The sequence below is a fragment of the Protopterus annectens genome, chromosome 6.part1 (genome assembly GCF_019279795.1).
Source record: "Protopterus annectens isolate FY-2018-M chromosome 6.part1, PAN1.0, whole genome shotgun sequence".
Lineage (NCBI taxonomy): Eukaryota > Metazoa > Chordata > Ceratodontiformes > Protopteridae > Protopterus > Protopterus annectens.
In genome coordinates, this window is record NC_056738.1 from 328,752,822 (window position 1) to 328,765,954 (window position 13,133).

At 47.7% G+C, this 13,133-nt stretch overlaps 1 protein-coding gene across 1 annotated transcript in view; it reads left to right on the plus strand.

Annotated features, from left to right (window-relative positions):
- NXF1 (nuclear RNA export factor 1) overlaps positions 1-13,133 on the plus strand; it is a 1,877,750-nt gene that overhangs the window by 181,041 nt on the left and 1,683,576 nt on the right. The gene's annotated exons all lie outside the window — the stretch shown is intronic.

Consider the following 13,133-nt stretch of genomic DNA (forward strand, 5'->3'; position numbering starts at 1 on the left):
TAGTCAGACTTTTACCCATCCCATCCCCCCCCTGTTAGGGTGTGTGTGTGTTTCTAGTTATACCTTTTTGGTATATTTAATTTAAATTCTTTGACTGGTGTGTGTGCTTGTGTTACACCATGTCTAAAGAAAGGGTCTCAGGCTTTAAGAAGTGTGACTCGTGCTGTCAGAAGATGTCTCTGACAGACGGTCACACTTGCCTGCCTATTGCCTGGGGCCTCTTCACCTGCAGGACTCCTGTGCTATATGTCATTCTTTCCGCCAGAGAGTCCTGCAGGAAAGAAGAAATAAGTTAATACTGAGGGGCCTTCTTGCGGAGGCTCTCCGGCTAAGTCGGCTCCATCCAAGACTGCCAAGTCTTCCAAGGCCCAGGCTTCTGTGTCAAAGCCTGCGGCCTCGGCCCGACTCGTTCAGAGTCGAGATCTCCGGCTGGAGCGATTCTGGCAACTAAGCCTTCGGCACCGATGGCTATCTGTGCCGATTCTGCATCGACCACCTCGGTGTCGGCTCCGATCGGTTCCGACCACCATGTGGCTCAGGCATCGGTGTCGGCTCCGACACCGTTACTTTGTGGCTGTATCGGCTCGGCTGGAGCCGATGCATCGAGGCTACCGGTCGGCTCCGATAAGTTGTCGGCTCCGACAGGTTCAATAGTTTCATCGGTTCCGATGGCTCCTTCGAGGAAGAGGTCTAGGTCTCCTTCCTTGGAGCCAATACTTTCGGCTCCGACTTCACCTCTCCTCTCGGAGCGAGCCGGAGCCGATCTTCAAGGTCATCCAGGCTTTCTGACCATGATTTAGAGAGAGTGGTCAGTAGATTACTTAAGTCACAGGCACTGGCCCAAATGTTACGTAGTCCGTCTCAACAGACGACTGTTGGTCCACACCCCGTTGCAGTTCCTCCTCCAACTCTACACCAGAGCTTGGAGTTGGAGTCTTCGGGAATGGTTACTGCTACGGCTGAGGGACAGATACCCCCTTCTGTTCCTTCAGCCTCTACTCTTATCTCCTCTTCGAGACCTTCCTTAGAGGGATTCGGTGGTCGGGCTTCCATGGTCTCCTCCGAGGGGGTGAGTGGCATCGGACCCTTGTCCGAACCCGCTCTTCCCCTTGGAGCCTCTGCCTTGGCGAGCTCGGCTCCGACATCTGCCTCGGAGACTTCCCTTTCGGTGGTCCCTGGAGATGTCCTTCATGGATGCATCTGCAGTCATAACAACTGGGTTGTCCTGTCGTCAGGCAGCCCTTCAGTCGGCCGAATTCCAAAGTCCGGGTCCGGCTTCGGCTGATGTCGCACTTCACCCGACGTCATCTCTGTTGGTCTTAGGGTATAAAAGCATCAGCCGACGCCATTTTCTTCAGTCTTTCTTGCCGCGTGGCGCCCGAAGCAGAAGCTGTTCGCAAGTGCCGGTCGGTCGGATCCAGAGATTACTTCTACCGAATACTACTTCGAAGACTTCTAAAGCTAAGTACCCCGTTGGAGACTCTTTCTTGCCTCAGCCGATGTCAGAAAAAGTTAATAATTGTTTAACCTGTGGGAAACAAATACCTCATAAAGATTTCCACTCTTACTGCCTGCCTTGCTTAGGCCCAGCCCACGTAGCCGCCTGTTCGCCCTGTGCTTCTTTCAACCGACGAACGCTTAGGCGTCGGTCGGAGTTTGCAGAACAGTTTTTCGGTTCTGATTTTGCGTACATTATGCCGTCGGATCCTCCGACTACGCATCCTGCCTAAAAACGCAACGAAAAAGACCGACACTCGCGGTCCGCGGTTTCGGCCGAAACCATGGTTAAGCAAACCGCGAGTGTCTCGGTTTCGGGCGAAACCGAGAAAACTGATCAAAATACAGCTGAATCTATCTCTACAACTGAGGTCCCTGCTAACACTCTTGAATCGGCCTCAGAAATTTTACCCACTACGGTGCTTACCACTGACTTATCAGACACCATTCCCTTGGATGTCTCTACCCCAGCACGTGGTGCTGCTAGGCCTCCAGCAGCCATGTCCATTAAGGCCTTCGCCAGGGCTAAAGCAGCCAAGACTACTAAAACAGTGCCTGTTAAACCCCTCAACCAGGCCCTCTTCCAGTTCTCAAATGCTTACTTTGGCAGAAGATTTAATTTCATTAATTAGAGGATCTCAATCTCACCCAGACAGGGCCTCTCAGCCCCAGAGAAGAGACCTAGGGCAGAGCCCCATGAGCCAGTGTCCTCTGATGATTCTGCTGATGAATCAGACATAACTGACCAGCCAGAGGCTCCTTTCTCCAATTTTGAAGATTCTGATGCTGAAGAATCCATTCCAGCTGCTTCCCCACCAGAAGAATTCTCCTTTGGGGAAACCTTGCATGCCATGCGAGAACAGTTCCAATGGCAGCAACAGGATTTTTGAGACTCCAGAAAAGACTTAGGACCTTTTGCACCTTGCACAGCACAGGCCCTTAGCTATACCTCCTGTTCTCTCTGTGGTGGATGATGCTTTGAATGATGTCTGCTCCGCTCCAGATTCTTTACCCCAGCCCCTGCCAAACCAGACAGATTTTACAGGGTGCCAGATACTCATCACCACCTTTACAAGGCCCCTCTTGCAGACCCGAAACTATTTCCCAGGGTCCCAAGGCAGTAGCGACCATAGCTAAAAACCCTGTTCCTTCTGAAAGGGAAGCAAGGTCATTAGACAGATGGGGTAAAAGGTTTACACTTCAGCCACTCTCTCAGCTAGAGCTTTAAACTGTCAGTTTCACATGATACAATACCAAGAGTTTATGCTTGATCAGTTAACTAAAAAGCTAACCACTGATGAATCTCTTGATAAGAAATATGTATTAGAAATGGTAAATAACATACAGCAAGTTAGTAACCATTCTTTAAAATGTGGCTATGATGCACTGGAGGCTTCATTTAGATCAGCCATGACTGGCACTGTAATTAGAAGGCATGCATGGCTAAAGGAGCAAGCTTTACCGGATCATGTTAAATCTAAATTGCTAGATGCTCCTATGGATAAAACAAGTTTGTTTGGTACACCTGCCCAGCAGGTTATGAAGAAAATGGAAGAAAAGGCAAAATCAGTCCAGACAGTTAAAGATTTCTTGCAGGTTCAACCCTCAAGGTTTAGCAGGAACTGGCCTGCCAAAAATTGGTCCTTTCCTGTCTCCACAAGACCTCAAAGGGGCAGGAATAGACGTACCAGAGGCAGAAACCAATCCAGAGGAGGTGCCTACAGAGGACGACAGTGGCAAGGTAACAACAGAGGCACAGACTCAACACCTGCCACTACATCAACACAGCCACAGTGACTTAATCCTAAACCCGCCTACCAGGGAACAAATAGCAGCTCCTCTAGGCGGAAAGCTAACCTTATTTTCAAAAACTGGCACCACATAACAAAGGACAAGTGGATTTTACGAACCATAGATCAAGGTTACCGGTTCCACTTCCACACTTTACCAGACAAAAGAGGAATGCCAAATCTACCTCCAAATCAAAAGACAGAGGCTCTACAACAGATAATGGAGTTAGCAAACATGAGAGCTGTGGAGAAAGTGCCAACAGCAGAGCAAGGAAAGGGGTTCTACTCCAGACTATTCCTAGTTCCAAGAAAGGAAAAAAGTTGGAGACCAATTCTAGACCTGTCCACCCTGAATACTTTACATCATTGTCCCAAAATTCAAAATGCTGACCCTATAGCAACTTCTTCCCATGCTGGGCAAGGAGTGTTGGCTGGTAACTCTAGATCTCAAGGAGGCATACCTGCACGTCCCCATTCGACCAATCTGCAGAAGATACCTCAGATTTCTTGCAGGATCAGAGCACTATCAATTCTCAGCATTGCCCTTTGCCTTATCTACTGCGCCCAGAGTATTCACAAAATGCCTGGCATCAGTAATCGCCCATTGCAGACTACAGATAATTCAAATTTATCCATACCTGGACGACTGCCTGATACAAGGAGACAACAAAAGCAAGCTGACAACAGATTTACAAAGGGTCATTTACTTGCTTCAAGCACTGGGATACACAGTCAATTTACAAAAGTCAAGACTGATACCATCCCAGACAAGGACTTTCCTGGGGCGGAATTGGACACAGTAAGACAAATGGCATTCCTAACTACAGAAAAACAAAAGAACTCCCTCTTTACTTCTTGGCACTAACAAAACTGAACAAGTTAACAGCAAGAAAGGTACTGCAGGCCTTGGGTTTCATGGCATCATGCATAATCTTGGTTCCATTTGCCAGACTACATATGAGAAAACTACAGTGGTACCTAAAGAATTTATGGTCCCAACACAGACACAGCCTAGAAACGGAAATCCCACTAATACCATGCTTAAAACAGGAGTTCCTATGGTGGGCTCAGGCATGCCAGTCAAACCCAGGCCTGCCCTTTCGCAAGGGTCAAGCAAGCCAGACCATCACAACAGATGCTTCAGACCTAGGATGGGGGGCGCATATGCTGGACAAATGCGTACAAGGATTGTGGACACAGGACCAACTTCACCTGCACATCAACCTAAAAGAAATGCTGGCAGTAAAACTGGCAATCCAAAAGTTCAGACCATTTCTCAAGGAGGACCACTTGATGATAAGGACAGACAACACACCACAGTCATGTGGTACATCAACAAACAGGGAGGCACTCATTCTTACCCCCTATGCAGAATGACTTTGGAGCTGTGGACCCTGGCACTCAGCTACAACATCCAGTTACAGGCAATATTTGTGCCAGGAAAAGAAAACTCTCTAGCAGATATGTTAAGCAGGACCACATCGGATGCCCACGAATGGCAGCTGCACCCGGATATCTTCAAGACCATCTCGAAGAAATGGGGAATGCCTCAGATAGATCTATTCGCATCACCTCTCAATCACCAGCTCAAAAAATTCTGCACAAGGACATTCCACCCACTAGCATGGAAAGTGGACTCGCTCTCCTTCAGCTGGAAAGGCCTAACAGCATATGCATTCCCACCTCTTCCCTTGATACACAAAGTACTACTAAAAATCAAGGAGGGACGTCCAAGGATAATCCTGATAGCTCAAAACTGGCCAAGACAGCATTGGTACCCACTGCTGAGGAGCATGTCTCGGAACAATATGTGGCCAATTCCCCTGATGCCTTTGATGCTAACTCAGAACAACTTCAGCACCATGCATCCAAACCTAAAAACGCTGCAACTGACTGCATGGAACATCACATAGCAGCTGCTAATACAGAACTTTCACAAAGAGTTAAAGACATTATTCTTGAAGCACGCAGGCCTTCAACTAGAAGGAATTATGCTGGGAAATGGAAAAGGTTTGTCATTTGGAGTTCTGAAAGAGGAAAAGATGTATCAAACATAGATATGCCTAACATTCTGGAGTATCTGGCGAACTACTTCATTCAGGCCTGTCCTACTCCTCCATCAAGATTCATGCATCAGCTATTTCAGCAGAATACAGCTTTGATCCACCTGTTTTTCACACCCTTTGCTCAGGCAGTTCCTCAGAGGAATCAAGAATGTAAAACCTCCAAGGAAACCACCATTGCCAGCTTGGGACTTGAACTTTGTGCTAGAAAAATTGACACTATCACCTTTTGAACCAGCAGCAACAGCAGACCTACAACACCTGTCATGGAAAACTGCTTTCCTACTGGCAATTACTTCAGCAAGGAGGGTTTCAGAACTACAGGCCTTAATGGCAGTGCAACCCTTTCTAATCTTCCACTAAGATAGTGTCCATGAGGACTAATCCTACATTTATGCCTAAGGTGGTATCCAGAGTGTCTTTAAACCAGGCAATCCACCTGCCTACCTTCTTTCCCAACCCACAAAACAGAGGGGAAAGAATACTGCATACCTTGGATGTACATAGACAGCTACGCTACTACTTGGACAGAACAAAAAATAGCAGAAAGACTGACCAACTTTTCGTAGCCTATGCAACAGGAAGGGAAGGAAAAGCTATTTCCAAACAGACAATCTCCAAATGGATAGGAAATTGCATACGATTCTGTTACTCCTTCCATGGAAAGCCAATTCCACAGAACATAAGACCTCATTCTACAAGGGCAACAGCCACTACCACAGCCTTCTTACGAGGAGTGGCTACCAAAGACATTATTGAGGCGGCTACTTGGACCTCCGTGCATACATTTGCCAAGCATTATAATTTACCTCTATATTCCAGATCCCGAGCAGGGTTTGCCACTGCTGTTCTGCAAGGGATCCTAAACACACCATAATTTACTTTTATCCTCCTCCCCTAGTTGGCTATGGTATTCTACCCAGTTGTTATGACTGCAGATGCATCCATGAAGGACATAGTACAGTTTTGTACCTACCATAAATGTAGATGTCCGAATTGGATAGCATCTGCAGTCAGGATTACCCTCCCTCCTTCCCCTCTGTGGTACTCCTAGGGTGTTTACCCTTCTAATAGCTAGCTAGTGGGGGGATTTCTTTCATGGTGTATTTTTGTATTTATGCACATACATGCTTATTTTTGTGTTTACCTCTATCTTTTGGAAACATTGGCATCTATCCAAAATTTTTTAGCCTTCTATAGGGCTTCTGGCATCTGGGGCAAGAAACACTGAAGAAAATGGCGTCGGCTGATGCTTTTATACCCGAAGACCAACAGAGATGACGTCGGGTGAAGTGCGACATCAGCCGAAGCCGGACCCGGACTTTGGAATCCGGCCGACTGAAGGGCTGCCTGACGACAGGACAACCCAGTTGTTATGACTGCAGATGCTATCCAATTCGGACATCTACATTTATGGTAGGTACAAAACTGTACTTTCCTAGCTCTTCGGAACGGGTTCTCTCGGACCTGCCTGGGAGGGGAGCATTCGAGGTGATGAAGAGTGTGCTGGCCACTGGTATCAGCCAGCAGTCTGTTCCCTTAGCTCCTCCCTCTATAGTGCCTGTTGACATCTCTGCCACTTCTCTTGCTACAGGACCCAGAGATCCTCCGCCTCAGGTTTCCCCATTGGGAATATCCCCCTCTTCCGAGGATTCTCCTGATGTTTCGGGAGATCCTCCTAGGAAGAGGACTTGTAAGAGGAAACATGTAGACTCCCCCGAGTCTATCACTTCAGATACTGACTTTGATGAGTCAGAGGGATCCCCAAGATCCGCCTCTGAGGATGTCTCCTTCTCAGACATCCTAGAACTCCTTAGACAGAGGGAAACTGGCCCACCAATAATCCCTCTGAGGATGAGTCAGTATACCTAGAGGCGTTTGGATCTCGGCCCTCCACCTCCTGGGTGTCTCCGCCTTCGACCCCCTTATGCAGGTTATTGCCGAAGGCGTGGGCTGCTCCTGACTCTGTAGAGCCAGTCCCTAGGAGGCCTTCAAAATTTATTACTGCCCGTGTGATAAGCAATTCCTCACTAAGGGTGTCCCCGCTGATGCCATGGTGGTGGCTGCTGCCACCAAAAGGAACTTGCAGATCCTTCCTGCCGTCCATCCTCCTAATAAGGACTCTAGGACCATGGATAGGTACGGTGGCGGATGTTTTCCTCAGCGACCTTTGCTATCGTTCGCTGAATTACCTATGTCACTTCACCAGACTCCAAGGGATATCCTTAAGGAGCTAGGTGATGTTGTACAGGATCCTACAGCTGCAGGAGCTCAGGAAAAATTGCTTCGCAGCTAGGAACCCTTAATTCCATTGCAAACTCCTCCATGCGGCTAATATCATATGCTGCTGATGGAGCAGTAGCCGCAGGTACAGGTGTGGCTCTTAGACGCCAAGCCTGGATGCGGCTATGTGACTTTGCAGATCCCTTTAAGTCCTTCACAAATTCTCCCTTTGATGGGTCAGCTTTGTTTGGCCCTCAAGTGAAGGAAACTCTGACCAGGTGTGAGCAGGACGGCAAGATTCTTTCTGCCGTAGGAGTCCGTTTTTCCACCCCTTCTAGACCTTACCCCAAAGGACAGAAAGGTGGCAAAATGTGGTTCCGTAAATCCCAAGGAGTCACGCCGGATTCACGTGGTCAGTTTACCCCTAGAGGCAGAGGGGGTAACAACAACAGACGCCGCTCTAGAGGCAGAGGGGGTCCAAAAAACCAGGGAAACAGAGAGCCTCTCTGACCAGCCCTTTCAGCATCCCTGAGATGTTGCCCGGCTGTCTATCCTTGGAGGCAGTCGGGGGAAGACTATCGCTGTACCCAGAAGCCTGGCATTCCCTCACTCAAGACAGATGGGTACAGTCGATCATATCCGAGGGTTACAAAATTCCTTTCGAGGAAAGTCCTTTTTATCACTCAAATTCCCTTCCAGATGTACCACCCGGTCTAAGGGAAATTGCAGAGTTAGAAAGAGCCATTCAGCCAGTCACAACAGATCATTCAGAGCCCGGAATCTACTCAAGGTTCTTTTTGGTCCCCAAAAAGACTGGAGACTGGAGACCAATATTGGATCTCAGCAGACTCAACAAGTCTGTGAGGAAGACAAGATTCCGAATGGTCACTCTTCAGTCAATTCTGCCCTTCTTACAGAAGGACAACTGGATGTGCTCAATAGATCTTCAGGATGCGTACTATCACATCAAAATTCACAGACGCTCCAGGAGATTTCTCCGCTTTCGGCTGGGGTCCAGTCATTTTCAGTTCAGAGCCCTGCCCTTTGGTCTCACTACAGCCCCCAGAGTGTTCACCAAATGCATGGCAGTGGGTCACGGCTCACCTGAGACGTCAAGGATTCCAGGTGTTTCCGTATCTCGACGACTGGCTCCTTTCAGCCACCACCAGGCATCAGCTTATTCAAGCCAGGGATTACACAATAAAGCTTTGTACTCTTTTGGGCATCTCGATAAACTTCGAAAAATCATCCTTATCGCCCTGCCAGTCTATTACTTTCATAGGCGCAAACTTAAACACTGTTCGGATGTCAGCTACCCTTACAGATCAAAGAGTTTCAGACCTTCAAAGTCATGTCAGGATCATTCTAGCCAACAAGTAAGTACAGGCCAGAATGGTTCTAAAGGTATTAGGCCTCATGGCTGCGGCCATTACTCTTCTTCCCCTGGCTCGCTTCTACATGCGCCTTCTTCAGTGGATGTTGTTCACACAGTGGTCGCATTCAACAACTTCCAATGCGTCACCAGATTCTGGTGACACAGACTTGCAAAGATCATCTTGCATGGTGGATCACATCTCCCCAGGTTCACCAAGGCAGAAACTTTGTACCCCCATCCCCGGTAGCCACTGTCACCACAGATGCCTCCCTGATCGGGTGGGGGTCATTATCAGGGCAAGATGGTTCATGGGACGTGGCAGCCGTTCGAGTACCACCTGCACATAAATGTCCTGGAGATGAGAGCAGTGCTTTTAACGTTGCAAGCCCTCAACGACTTTCTTCCCGTAGGGACAATTGCAGTCCACACAGACAACATGTCTGTAGTTTGGTATATCAACAAACAGGGCGGAACCAAGTCCTACCCCTTGTGTCGAGAAGCGCTCAGGCTATGGCAATGGGCAATCTCCTCTCATCGGTTTCTGGTAGCACCGCATATCCCTGGGAAAACCAACATTGTAGCGGACAGATTGAGCAGAGCTATTCTCATGCCTCACGAGTGGTCTCTCAAGCAATCTATAGCGGAAGAGATTTTTCTGGAATGGGGTCGTCCATGTTGCGATCTTTTTGCTACTCCCCAAAACAGCAAATGCCCAGACTTCTTCTTCTCTCTTCCCTCTTCCAGGCCATCCCCCCAGAGACGCTCTGACCCAGGATTGGCCCCAGGGACTTCTTTATGCCTTCCCTCCATTTCCTCTGATCCCTCAAGTTATCCAGAAAGCTACCGTTTTGAGAGCCAAATTGATTCTCATTGCCCCTTACTGGCCTCGACAAGTTTGGTTCCCGTTCCTCCATCGTCACCTTTTGGTGCAGCTGGCATCTGGACCCAGTGCCAGATCTTCTGATTCACCAATCCGGTCAGCTGCACCGGTCTATCCCTTCTCTCAACCTCACAGCATGGTTGCTCCACTTCCTTCCTTAGCCAGGCTTCCTTTGATCTCTAACCCAGTTAGGGACATCATAGTAGCTTCTTTAAAATCCTCTACCAGGAGGATTTATGCAAGCAAATGGAAACGTTTCTCTTATTGGGCTAAGGCCAAGAATATTGATCCTTTCACTGCCCCTGTTCAGGCAGTCCTGGACTTCTTAGCAGACATTTTTCATGCAGGCTCCTCTTCTTCCACAGTCAGAGTTCAATTGGCTGCTATCTCGAACTTTCATGTCGGGTCAGATCACAATATTATGTTCCATAGGCTCTGCAGGGCCTTCTTGAAAGGAATTTTCCTACTAAAGCCTCCAATCAGGAATCCTCCTCCTCAGTGGGATCTAAATTTAGTGCTGACATCCTTGATTCTTCCCCCCTTTGAGACAGCTGTTTCTTGTTCCCTGAAATGTCTTTCTTGGAAAACTTTATTCCTAGTGGCTATTACATCGGCCAGGAGGGTGTCTGAACTTCATGCTCTGTCGGTTCGACCCCCCTATTTGGTTTTTCACAAAGACAGAGTATCTTTGAGTACTAATCCGACCTTTTTGCCTAAGGTCGCTTCAAAGACCAATTTGAATCAATCCATTGATCTCCCTGTATTTTTCCAAAACTATTCAGACAGAGCCGAACAAAAACTACATTATCTTGATGTCCACCGTCAACTCAGATATTATTTGGACAGAACAAAAAAATTTAGGAAATCTGATCAACTTTTTGTTTTCGATGCGGATAATAAGAAAGGCCTTCCTGTTTCTAAAGTGACTTTGTCTAGATGGCTTTCTTCGGTCATCTCTGAAATTTATCTGCTCAGGGGAAAACAGCTGTGCTCAAAACCTAAAGCACATTCAACTAGGAGCTTAGCTACTTCTACAGCCTTTCAAGCTAGACTTCCTTTAGACACTATTTGTGCAGCGGCCACTTGGGCCACTCCTCACACTTTTGTTTCCCATTACAAATTGGACTTGGCCTCCAGGGACAGAGCCAGTTTTGGCTCTACAGTCCTCAAGAGTCTGTTCCATTGAGCCACCCAGGATAGAGGTGCTAGGGACGCAGTCCCATCAAGCAAGAATGAAGGCAAGATTGACAACTTAACATTAAGAAGTTATGTACCTACCATAACGTTCCATGTTAGTTGTCTTCTCTCGCCTTCTTTCTTGCGACCCTCCCTCCTTCCCCCAGGCCTGGACAGACCTTTTTTTTTTTATAAGAAATTATTATGCTGAAGACCATTCAGACCTGGTCCTTCTTCCATCCTGTAAGTTTTCTTTCTTCCTTTTGGAAGTGTTTTATGCTTGGTGCTATTGCCCTTTGTCATCAAACGAGATCTGGGTACTTACCGCCTTGCATCATGGGATATGGGGCTGCCTCGAGCTGGTAAAAGTGACTCTCGAGCTTAGCAAGTGCCGAGTCGGAGCCGGGGATCGGCTCCGAACCCATCAAGCAAGAAAGAAGGCGAGAGAAGACAACTAACATGGAACGTTATGGTAGGTACATAACTTCTTATTTCTTCTGATTCCTCTTCTGATCAGGAATATTCTTTCCCCCCCCTGTGAGGATTCTGATGCTGAGGAAATCCATTCCTTCAGCTTCTCCTCCCGAGGACTATTCCTTTGGGGGAAACCTTACATACCATGAGGGAGCATTTCCACTGGGAGAGCCAAGATTTTTCAGAATCTAAAGAGGCTCGGATTTCTTGCTACTACCTCAGCACAAGCCACTAGTCATCCCTCCTGTGTTAGACATTGTAGATTGTGTTTTTGGAGTCTAGCCTTACCCCTGACCCCTTGCTTCCAGCTCCTGTTAAGCCTGACAGATATTACAGGGTTCCTGACTAACATAAATTCCTTTTTAAAAACCCTGCTGCAGACCCAGAAACTATTTCTCAAGGTCCCAAGGGAGTTGAGGCTTCCACTGCAAAAAACACTACCCCTGCTGACAGGGATTCTAGGGCACTGGATTGATGGGGAAAAAAGGTTTACACATCTGCTACCTTGGCTATAAGGGCCTTAAACTGTCAGTTTCATATGCTCAAATATCAGCAACATGTCATGGCATTGCTTAAACAGAAAATGTTAATCTCTGAATGTGCAGAAAACAAGGAAATGCAGGATGTATTGCATGCAGCTGAACAAGTTGGAAAGCGTACTTTGCAATGTGGTTTTGATTCTTTAGAGGCCTCCTGCAGGGCCGCAGTTACAGGTTCTGTAATTAGAAGGCATGCTTGATTAAAGGAACAAAATATTCCTGATCATGTTAAAGTTAAATTATTAGATGCACCTTTGCAGCATGATACTTTGTTTGGCGTTAAGGCAGAAGAGGTGTTAAAGAAAATTGAGGACAAGGCTAAATCTATGCAAACTGATTTCTTACAAGTACGGCCACCTATGTTTAATAGACACTGGCCAACTAAGAATTGGTCCCTTCCTGTGTCAGACAGACCTCAAAGGGGCAGACCCAGACACCCTAGAGGCAGATCCCAGGCTCAAGGTTCATACAGGTCAAAGCAGTGGGGTGCTTCTACCTCCAAAAGTGGAGAAGACAAATCACAACCTTACAGGAAACAAGTCCCAATGACTTCCCCCTGCCAGCACCAAGCACTTATTTTCTGGCAGCACCCTTAGGGAGAAAGTTAGCATTTTTTTCTCAAAATTGGCATATTATAACCCAGGACAAGTGGGTACTAAATATCATGTCACAGGGCTACAAGACATCGTGCATACAGCTGCAGTCATAACAGATGGGTTCTCCTGCCGTCAGGTGGGTCCTCGGTCGGCCGAATTCCAAAGTCTAGGTCTGGCGTCGGTTGTCGTAGCTTCTTCCCTGCCGTCAGAGCGACAGGGGTATAAAGGAACCAGCCGACACCATTTTCTTCAGTCTTTCTTGCCGCGCGGTGCCCAAAGCAGAAGCAGTTCGCAAGTGCCGGTCGGCCAGCTCCTGAGATTGCGAAAATTTGGAAACCGACGTCGTCTTAAAAGCTAATTACCCCGATGTTCATCGTGCATACAGCTGCAGTAATCACATATGGGTTATTTGCCGTCAGGCGGTTCCTCGGTCGGCCGAATTCCAAAGCCCTGGTCCGGCGTCGGTTGTTGTCACTTTCTTTCCTGACGTCAGTGCGACGGGTATACAAGACACAGCCGA